The sequence below is a fragment of the Delphinus delphis genome, chromosome 3 (genome assembly GCF_949987515.2).
Source record: "Delphinus delphis chromosome 3, mDelDel1.2, whole genome shotgun sequence".
NCBI classification, from domain to species: domain Eukaryota; kingdom Metazoa; phylum Chordata; class Mammalia; order Artiodactyla; family Delphinidae; genus Delphinus; species Delphinus delphis.
Genome location: NC_082685.1, coordinates 52,105,850 through 52,116,390, shown reverse-complemented (window position 1 = coordinate 52,116,390; position 10,541 = coordinate 52,105,850). Strand labels below are relative to the sequence as shown.

Here is a 10,541-nt window from a genome sequence, read left to right as displayed (position 1 = left end):
ACTGTGCCACCAGGGAAGCCCTGTCGTCCCATTCTTGAACACTGTCTGGAGAAAATCATGACGTTATTCTTCAAAGTATTTTTGAAATGCAACAAAATTCCCTGCTGGTATCCTATGTAAAGATAATCAGCCCTACCTGGGCCTTTTGTTGGGATCAGCAACAAAGTCCTTAAAGACATTAATCCCAAGTCCAGTAATTACAACATGACTATACTTGACGGAAACGTTCAAGAGATGCCTTGTTAATTGCTGTAGCAAAGCTTCCACCAGAACCAAAAGAAACATTTTCAACGCTCCATTTTTGTTTTTTGCTTCACACCTTCCACAGTCTCTTTAAAGGTGCTACATCTGCAACATCCCCTTGACTAACTCTAGGGTAAGGGGGCAGCAACTTGCAGCTCATTGAGTTCTCAGTAGCAGGGAAATTCGTACCTAAAATATCATAGTCTTTAATACAATATTAAGAAGATTTCAAGAAACAGCTATGATTATTAGTGGTGCCTCTGCATACTTTGGAAACATTAAATGTCTTAGATCCTTACCCTCTATTATCTCTCACACATTATAAATGTTATAGTTATTGTAGACTACAAATCCAGGTGCTGATAAAAAACTGTTTCTTTATGTTCAGAAACATCTTTTTTATGGTCTTCACCTCAAGCTGTTATGGTACTGTGTTCTGCCACTAGAACAGAATAGACTAGAACAGGATCTTTTGTTCCATAGCATTTTCTTTTTAAACATCTTTATTGGAGACTAATTACTTTACAATGCTGTGTTAGTTTCTGCTTTATAACAAAGTGAATCAGATATACATATACATATATCCCCATATCTCTCCCTCCCACCCTCCATATCCCATCCCTCTAGGTGGACACAAAGCAATGAGCTGAGCTCCCTGTGCTGTGCAGCTGCTTCCCGTTAGCTAACTATTTTACATTTGGTGGTGTATATATGTCCATGTCACTCTCTCACTTCATCCCAGCTTACCATTCCCCCTCTCCATGTCCTCAAGTCCATTCTCTACGTCTGTGTCCTTATTCCTGTCCTGCCCCTCGGTTCTTCAGAACCTTTTTTTTTTTTAGATTCAATATATATGTATTAGCATACAGTTTTTTTGTCTTTCTGACTTAACATCACTCTGTATGACAGTCTCTAGGTCCATTCACCTCAAAACAAATAACTCAATTTCATTTCTTTTTATGGCTGAGTAATATTCCATTGTACATACATGCCACATCTTCTTTATGCATTCATATGTCAGTGGACACTTAGGTTGCTTCCATGTACTGGCTATTGTAATTAGAGCTGCAATGAAGATTTTGGTACAAGACTCTTTTTGAATTATGGTTTTCTCAGGGTATATGCCCAGTAGTGGATTGCTGGGTCGTATGGTAGTTCTATTTTTAGTTTTTAAAGGAATCTCCATACTGTTCTCCATAGTGGCTGTATCAATTTAGATTCCCACCAACAGTGCAAGAGTGTTCCCTTTTCTCCACACCCTCTCCAGCATTTATTGTTTGTATATTTTTTGATGATGGCCATTCTGACTGGTGTGAGATGATACCTTATTGTAGTTTTGATTTGCATTTCTCTAATGATTAGTGATGTTGAGCATTCTTTTATGTGTTTGTTGGCAATCTGTATATCTTCTTTGGAGAAATGTCTATTTAGGTCATCTGGCCATTTTTGGATTGGGTTGTTTGTTTGTTATTGAGCTGCATAAGCTGCTTATAAATTTGGAGATTAATCCTTTGTCAGTTGCTTCATTTGCAAATATTTTCTCCCATTATGAGGGTTGTCTTTTTGTCTTGTTTATGGTTTCCTTTGCTGTGCAGAAGCTTTGAAGTTTCATGAGGTCCCATTTGTTTATTTTTGTTTTTATTTCCATTTCTCTTGGAGGTGGGTCAAAAAGGATCTTGCTGTGATTTATGTCATAGAGCGTTCTCCCTATGTTTTCCTCTAAGAGTTTGATAGTGTTTCGCCTTACGTTCAGGTCTTTAATCCATTTTGAGTTTATTTTTGTTTATGGTGTTAGGGAGTGTTCTAATACATAGTTTTATATGTACCTGTCCAGTTTTCCCAGCACCACTTATTGAAGAGGCTGTCTTTTCTCCACTGTGTATTCTTGCCTCCTTTATCAAAGATAAGGTGACCATATGTGCATGAGTTTATCTCTGGGCTTTCTACCCTGATCCACTGATCAATATTTCTGTTTCTGTGCCAGTACAATACTGTCTTGATTACCGTAGCTTGGTAGTATAGTCTGAAGTCAGGGAGCCTGATTCCTATAGCTCCATTTTTCTTTCTCAAGATTGCTTTTGCTATTCAGGGTCTTTTGTCTTTCCATACAAATTGTGAAATTTTTTGTTCTAGTTCTGTGAAAAATGCCAGTGGTTGTTTGATAGGGATTGCATTGAATCTGTAGATTGCTTTGGGTAGTAGAGTCATTTTCACAATGTTGATTCTTCCAATCCAAGAACATGGTATATCTTTCCATCTATTTGTATCATCTTTAATTTCTTTAATCAGTGTCTTATAATTTTCTGCATACAGGTCTTTTGTCTCCTTAGGTAGGTTTATTCCTACGTTTTATTCTTTTTGTTGCAATGGTAACTGGGAATGTTTCTTAATTTCACTTTCAGATTTTTCATCATTAGTGTATAGCAATGCAAGAGATTTCTGTGCATTAATTTTATATCCTGCTACTTTACCACATTCATTGATTAGCTCTAGTAGTTTTCTGTTAGCATCTTTAGGATTCTCTATGTATAGTATCATGTCATCTGCAAATAGTGACAGCTTTATTTCTTCTTTTCCGATTTGGTTGCTTTTATTTCTTTTTCTTCTCTGATTGCTGTGGCTAAAACTTCCAAAACTATGTTGAATACTAGTGGTGAGAGTTGGCAACCTTGCCTTGTTCCTTATCTTAGTGAAAATGGTTACACTTTTTCACCATTGAGGATGATAATGGCTGTGGGTTTGTCAAATATGGGCTTTATTATGTTGAGGTAAGTTCCCTCTATGCCTACTTCTGCAGGTTTTTTATATAAATGGGTGTTGAATTTTGTCGAAAGCTTTCTCTGCATCTATTGAGATGATCATAGGTTTTTCTCCTTCAATTTGTTAGTATGGTGTATCATGTTGATTGGTTTGCATATATTGAAGAATCCTTGCATTCCTGGAATAAACCCTACTTGATCATGGTGAATGATCCTTTTAATGTGTTGTTGGATTCTGTTTGCTAGTATTTTCTTGAGAATTTTTGCATCTATGTTCGTCAGTGATACTGGTCTGTAGTTTGCTTTCTTTGTGACATCTTTGTTTGGTTTTGGTATCAAGGTGATGGTGGCCTTGTAGAATGAGTTTGGGAGTGTTCCTCCCTCTGCTATATTTTGGAAGAGTTTAGGAAGGATAGGTGTTAACTCTTCTCTAAATGTTTGATAGAATTCGCCTGTGAAGCCATCCGGCCCTGGGCTTTTGTTTGTTGGAAGACTTTTAATCACAGTTTCAATTTCAGTGCTTGTGATTGGTCTTTTCATATTTTCTGTTTCTTCCTGGTTCAGTCTCGGAAGATTGTGCATTTCTAAGAATTTGTCCCTTTCTTCCAGGTTGTCCATTTTATTGGCATAGAGTTGCTTATAGTAATCTCTCGTGATCCTTTGTATTTCTGCAGTGTCAGTTATTACTTCTCCTTTTTCATTTCTAATTCTATTGATTTGAGTCTTCTCCCTTTTTTTCTTCATGAGTCTGGCTAATGGTTTATCAATTTTGTTTATCTTCTCAAAGAACCAGTGTTTAGTTTTACTGATCTTTGCTATCATTTCCTTCCTTTCTTTTTCATTTGTTTGTGATCTGATCTTTATGATTTCTTTCCTTCTGTTAACTTTGGGTTTTTTTAAATTCTTCTTTCTCTAATTGCTTGAGGTGCAAAGTTACGTTGTTTATGTGAGATGTTTCCTGTTTCTTCAGGTCGGATTTATTGCTATAAACTTCCCTCTTAGAACTGCTTTTGCTGCATCCCATAGGTTTTTGGGCCGTGGTGTCTCCATTGTCATTTGTTTCTAGGTATTTTTTGATTTCCTCTTTGATTTCTTCAGTGATCACTTCATTATTAAGTAGTGTATTGTTTAGCCTCCATGTGTTTGTATTATTTACAGATCTTTTCCTGTAATTGATATCTAGTCTCATAGCGTTGTGGTCGGAAAAGATACTTGTTACGATTTCAGTTTTCTTAAATTTACCAATGCTTGATTTGTGACCCAAGATATGATCTATCCTGGAGAATGTTTCATGAGCACTTGAGGAAAATGTGTATTCTGTTCTTTTTGGATGGAATGTCCTATAAATATCAATGAAGTCCATCTTGTTTAATGTATCATTTAAAGCTTGTGTTTCCTTATTTAGTTTCATTTCGGATGATCTGTCCATTGGTGAAAGTGTGGTGTTAAAGTCCCCTACTATGTTTGTGTTACTGTCGATTTCCCCTTTTATGGCTGTTAGTATTTGCCTTATGTATTGAGGTTCTGCTATGTTGGGTGCATAAATATTTACAATTGTTATATCTTCTTTTTGGATTGGTCCCATGATCATTATGTAATATCTTTCTTTATCTCTTGTAATAGTCTTTTTTTAAAGTGTATTTTGTGTGATATGAGGATTGCTACACCAGCTTACTTTTGATTCCCATTTGCATGGAATATCTTTTCCATCCCCTCACTTTCACTGTGTATGTGTCCCTAGGTCTGAAGTTAGTCTCTTGTAGACAGCATATATATGGGTCTTGTTTTTGTATCCATTCAGCCAGTCTGTGTCTTTTGGTGGGAGCATTTAAACCATTTACATTTAAGATAATTATCGATATGTATGTTCCTATTCCCATTTTGTTAATTGTTTGGGGTTTGTTATTATATGTCTTTTCCTTCCCTTTTGTTTCTTGCCTAGAGAAGTTCCTTTAGCATTTGTTATAAAGCGGGTTTGGTGGTGCTGAACTCTCTCAGCTTTTGCTTGTCTGTAAAGGTTTTAATTTCTCCATCAAATCTGAATGCGATCCTTGCTGGGTAGAGTAATCTTGGTTGTAAGTTTTTCTCCTTCGTCACTTTAAATATGCTCTGCCAGTCCCTTCTGGCTTGCAGAGTTTCTGCTGTCAGATTAGCTGTTAACCTTATGGGAATTCCCTTGGGTGTTATTTGTTGTTTTTCCCTTGCTGCTTTTAATATGTTTTCTTTGAATTTAATTTTTGATAGTTCGATTAATATGTGTCTTGGCGTGTTTCTCCTTGGATTTATCCTGTATAGGCCTCTCTGTGCTTCCTGGACTTGATTGACTATTTCCTTTCCCATATTAGGGAAGTTTTCAACTATAATGTCTTCAAATATTTTCTCAGTCCCTTTCTTTTTCTCCTCTTCTTCTGAGATCACTGTAATTCAAATATCGGTGCATTTAATGTTGTCCCCGAGGTCTCTGAGACTGTCCTCCGTTCTTTTCATTCGTTTTTCTTTATTCTGCTCTGCAGTAGTTATTTCCACTATTTTATCTTCCCGGTCACTTATCCGTTCTTCTGCCTTAGTTATTCTGTTATTGATCCCTTGTAGAGTATTTTTGTTTTCATTTATTGTGTTGTTCATTGTTGCTTGTTTCCTCTTTAGTTCTTCTAGGTCCTTGTTAAATGTTTCTTGCGTTTTCTGTATTCTGTTTCAAAGATTTTGGATTTTCTTTTCTCTCATTATTCTGAATTCTTTTTCAGGTAGACTGCCTATTTCCTCTTCATTTGTTAGGTCTGGTGGGTTTTTACCTTGATCCTTCATCTGTTGTGTGTTTTTCTGTCTTCTCATTTTGCTTATCTTACTGTGTTTGGGGTCTCCTTTTTGCATGCTGCAGGTTCGTAGTTCCCGTTGTTTTTGGTGTCTGTACCCAGTGGCTAATGTTGGTTCACTGGGTTGTGTAGGCTTCCTGGTGAATGGGACTAGTGCCTGTGTTCTGGTGGATGAGGGTGGATCTTTTCTTTCTGGTGGGCTGGTTCACGTCTGGTGGTGTGTCTTGGGGTGTCTGTGGCCTTATTATGATTTTAGACAGCCTCTCTCCTAATGGGTTGGGTTGTGTTCCTGTCTTGCTAGTTGTTTGGCTTAGGGTGTCCAGCACTGTAGCTTGCTGGTCATTGAGTGAAGCAGGGTCTTGGTGTTGCGTGGTGATCTCCAGGAGATTTTCACCATTTGATATTACATTGAGCTTGGAGGTCTCTTGTCGAACAGTGTCCTGATGTTGGCTCTCCCACCTCAGAGGCACAGCACTGGCTCCTGGCTGGAGCACCAGGAGCCTTTCATGTGCACAGCTCAGAATAAAAGGGAGAAAAAATAGAAGGAAAGAAAGAAAGAGGATAAAATAAAGTTACTAAAATAAAAAATAATTATTAAGAAAAAAAATTTTTTTTGAGTAAAAAAAAAAAAACACGGACGGACAGAACCCTAGGACAAATGGTCAATGCAAAGCTATACAGACAAAATCTCTCACAGAAGCATACACATACACATTCACGAAAAGAGGAAAAGGGGAAAAAGTAATATGTCTTTCTCCCAAAGTCCATCTCCTCTATTTGGGATGATTCGTTGTGTATTCAGGTATTCCACAGATGCAGGGTACATCAAGTTGATTGTGGAGATTTCATCTGCTGCTCCTGAGGCTGCTGGGAGGGATTTCCCTTTCTCTTCTTTGTTCACAGGGCTCCTGCGGTTCAGCTTTGGATTTGGCCCCGCCTCTGCGTGTAGGTCGCCTGAGGGCGTCTGTTCTTTGCTCAGACAGGACGGAGTTAAAGGAGCAGCTGATTCGGGGGCTCTGGCTCACTCAGGCCGTGGGGAGGGAGGAGTATAGATGTGGGGTGAGAATGTGGCGGCAGAGGCCCGCATGACGTTGCAGCAGCCTGAGGTGCGCTATGCGTTTTCCCGGGGAAGTTGTCCCTGGAACACGGGACCCTGGCAGTGGTGGGCTGCACTGGCTCCTGGGAGGGGAGGTGTGGATAGTGACCTGTGTTTGCACACATGCTTCTTGGTGGCGGCAGCAGCAATCTTAGCGTCTCATGCCCGTCTCTGGGGTCTGCGCTGATAGCCGCAGATTGCACCCATCTCTGGAGTTCCTTTAAGCGGCCGTCTTAATCCCCTCTGCGTGGCGCACCAGGAAACAAAGAGGCAAGAAAAAGTCTCTTGCCTCTTCGGCAGGTCCAGACTTTTCCCCGGATTCCCTCTCGGCTAGCCCTGGTGCACTAACCGCCTGCAGGCTGTGTTCCCGCCGCCAACCCCAGTCCTCTCCCTGCGATCCGACCTCTGAAGCCTGAGCCTCAGCTCCCAGCCCCCGCCCGCCCCGGCGGGTGAGCAGACAAGCCTCTCAGGCTGGTGAGTGCTGGTCAGCACCAATCCTCTGTGCGGGAATCTCTCTGCTTTGACCTCTGCACCCCTGTTGCTGCGCCCTCCTCTGTGGCTCCGAAGCTTCCCCCTTCTGCCACCCGCCGTCTCTGCCCATGAAGGGGCTTCCTAGTGTGTGGAAACCTTTCCTCCTTCACAGCTCCCTCCCACTGGTGCAGGTCCCGTCCCTATCCTTTTGTCTCTATTTATTCTTTTTTCTTTTGCCCTACCCAGGTACGTTGGGAGTTTCTTGCCTTTTGGGAGGTCTGAGGTCTTCTGCCAGCGTTCAGTAGGTGTTCTGTAGGAGTTGTTCCACGTGTTGATGTATTTCTGATGTATCTGTGGGGAGGATGGTGATCTCCGCGTCTTACTCTTCTGCCATCTTCCTCAACCTCAGCTTTTCCAGTTGTTTTAGGTGTCTGCCGCCAGTGGCTAAGTTTGGTTCAGTGGGTTGTGTTGGCTTCCTGGTGGAGGGGACTAGTGCCTGTGTTCTGGTCGATGAGGGTGGATCTTGGGTTTCTAGTGGGCAGGACCACATCCCATGGTGTGTTTTGGGGTGTCTGTGGCCTTATTATGATTTTAGGCAGCCTCTCTCCTAATGGGTGGGATTGTGTTCCTGTCTTGCTAGTTGTTTGACGTACGGTGTCCAGCACTGTACCTTGCTGCTCATTGAGTGGAGCTGGGTCTTTTCCCTGAGATGGAGATCTTGGGAGAGCTTTTGCCGTTTGATACTACATGGGGCCAGGAAGTCTCTGGTGGAGCAATGTCCTGAACTCAGCTCTCCCATCTCAGAGGCTCAGGCCTGACACCTGGCTGGTGCACCAAGACCTTGTGAGCCACACAGCTGAGAATGAAAGGGAAAAAAAAAGAAAGAAAGAAAAAAGAAGAAAAGTAAAATGAAATAAAATAAAAGTTATTAAAATTAAGAATATTAAAAATAAAAAAATTAAAAGGTAATAGAAAAAAAGGAAAGAAAAGAGAGCAACCAATCCAAAAAACAAATTCACCAGTGATACAAGCACTAAAAACTATGCCAAAAAAAAAAAGAAAAGATAGAACCCTAGGTAATTGGTAAAAGCAAAGGTATACAGACAAAATCACACAAAGAAGCATACACATACACACACAAAAGGTGAAAAATGAAAGAAAAAAATATATAGATATATTTAAAAAAAGAAAGAGAGCAACGAAATCAATAAATGTACCAGTGATAATAAGCTCTAAATACTAAACTAAGATAAACATAAAAGCAGAAACAAATTAGATGCAGAAAGCAACCCCCAAGTCTACATTTGCTCCCAAAGTCCACCACCTCAATTTTGGGACGATTCCTTGTCTATTCAGTTATTCCACAGATGCAGGGTACATCAGGTTGGTTGTGGAGATTTAATCCGCTGCTCCTGAGGCTGCTGGGAGAGATTTCCCTTTCTCTTCTTTGTTCGCACAGCTCCTGGGGTTCAGCTTTGGATTTGGCCCCGCCTCTGCATGTAGGTCACCCTCTGGGGTTTCTTCTTTGCCCAGACAGGAGGGGGTTAAAGGAGCAGCTCCTTAGGGGGCTCTGGCTCACTCAGGCTTGGGGAAGGAGGGGTACAGAATGCGGGGCGAGCCTGCAGTGGCAGAGGCTGACGTGATATTGCAACAGCCTGAGGTGTGCCTTGTGTTCTCCCAGGGAAGTTGTCCATGGATCACGGGACCCTGGCAGTGGTGGGCTGCACAGGCTCCCTGGTGGGGAGGTGTTGATAGTGACCTGTGCTTGTACACAGGCTTCTTGGTGGCTGCAGCAGCAGCCTTAGCTGTTCATGCCCGTCTCTGGTGTCTGTGCTGATAGCCGCGGCTCACGCCCGTTTCTGGAGCTCATTTAGGGGGTGCTCTGAATCCCCTCTCCTCTAGCACTCCGGAACAATGTTCTCTTGTCTCTTAGGCAGTTCCAGACTTTTTCCTGGACTCCCTCCTGGCTAGCCGTGGCACACTAGCCCCCTTCAGACTGTGTTCATGCAGCCAACCCCAGACCTTTCCCTGGAATCCGACCTCTGAAACCTGAGCCTCAGCTCCCAGCCCCCGCCCGCTCTGGCGGGTGAGCAGACAAGCCCCTTGGGCTGGTGAGTGCTGGTTGGCACTGATCCTCTTTGTGGGAATCTCTCTGCTTTGCCCTCTGCACCCCTGTTGCTGTGCTCTCCTCCGTGCCTCCGAAGCTTCCCCTCCCCACCCAGCCCCATCTCCACCAGTGAAGGGGCTTCCTAGTGTGTGGAAACTTTTCCTCCTTCACAGCTCCCTCCCAGAGGTGCAGGTCCCATCCCTATTCTTTTGTCTCTGTGTTTCCTTTTTTCTTTTGCCCTACCCAGGTATGTGGGGAGTTTGTTGCTTTTTTGGGAAATCTGAGGTCTTCTGCCAGCATTCAGTAGGTGTTCTGTAGGAGTTGTTCCCCATGTAGATGTAATTTTGATATATTTGTGGGGAAGATAGTGATCTCCACGTCTTACTCCTGTGCCATCTTGAAGGTCCCCCCTCCATAGTATTTGTAATTAAACCAATCCCTGCTACTCTATCTTTTCCTTTGAAATTAACCAAGTCAGCAGAGGCTCCAATGCCAGCAGTCTCTTAAAAAGAGACTCCTCTGTAGCCAAAATCATGTAACTTACATACAGGACCATCTAGGTTATTGGAAATTTCTAATAAATATTTGGCCAATATTTTCTTCTGCTCTCTAGCATTTGTGACCACTGTTATTGGATATTAGGACTGAACAAGAAGAGTCTCAATCCAGTTTGTTAGCAAGTAACACTGTGAATCTGAGTTTTCTACTGTGAAGAGAAACTTTCTCTGAGAATGACAGAGCCTGCAGGAGCAGTTTTTATTTCTATTGGAAGATGTCCATCATATTTCTCAAGAACGTAGTTCTATCCCTTTTCATGAAAGACATCATCTGGAAAGTTCATTAATCTTTTATTCTGCAATGTCTATTCTGCTGTTCATCCTATCTAGTGAATTTTTTATTTAAGCTCTTGTAATTCTCATCTTTATAAGTTTGATTTGGCTCTTTTTTTTTTACCTTCCATGCTTCTACTTAGCACATCCAGTCTTTCTTCAAATGTGCTAACTCTGTGGAGTATCTGGAGTGCTGGCAACGTTCTATTTCTTAACCTGGCT

The 10,541-nt window shown here is 41.6% G+C and overlaps 1 pseudogene; it reads right to left on the bottom strand.

The window, feature by feature from the left end:
* Window positions 1-287: 287 nt before the first annotated feature.
* LOC132421600 (nicotinamide phosphoribosyltransferase pseudogene) lies at window positions 288-10,330 on the bottom strand (annotated as a pseudogene).
* Window positions 10,331-10,541: the final 211 nt, after the last annotated feature.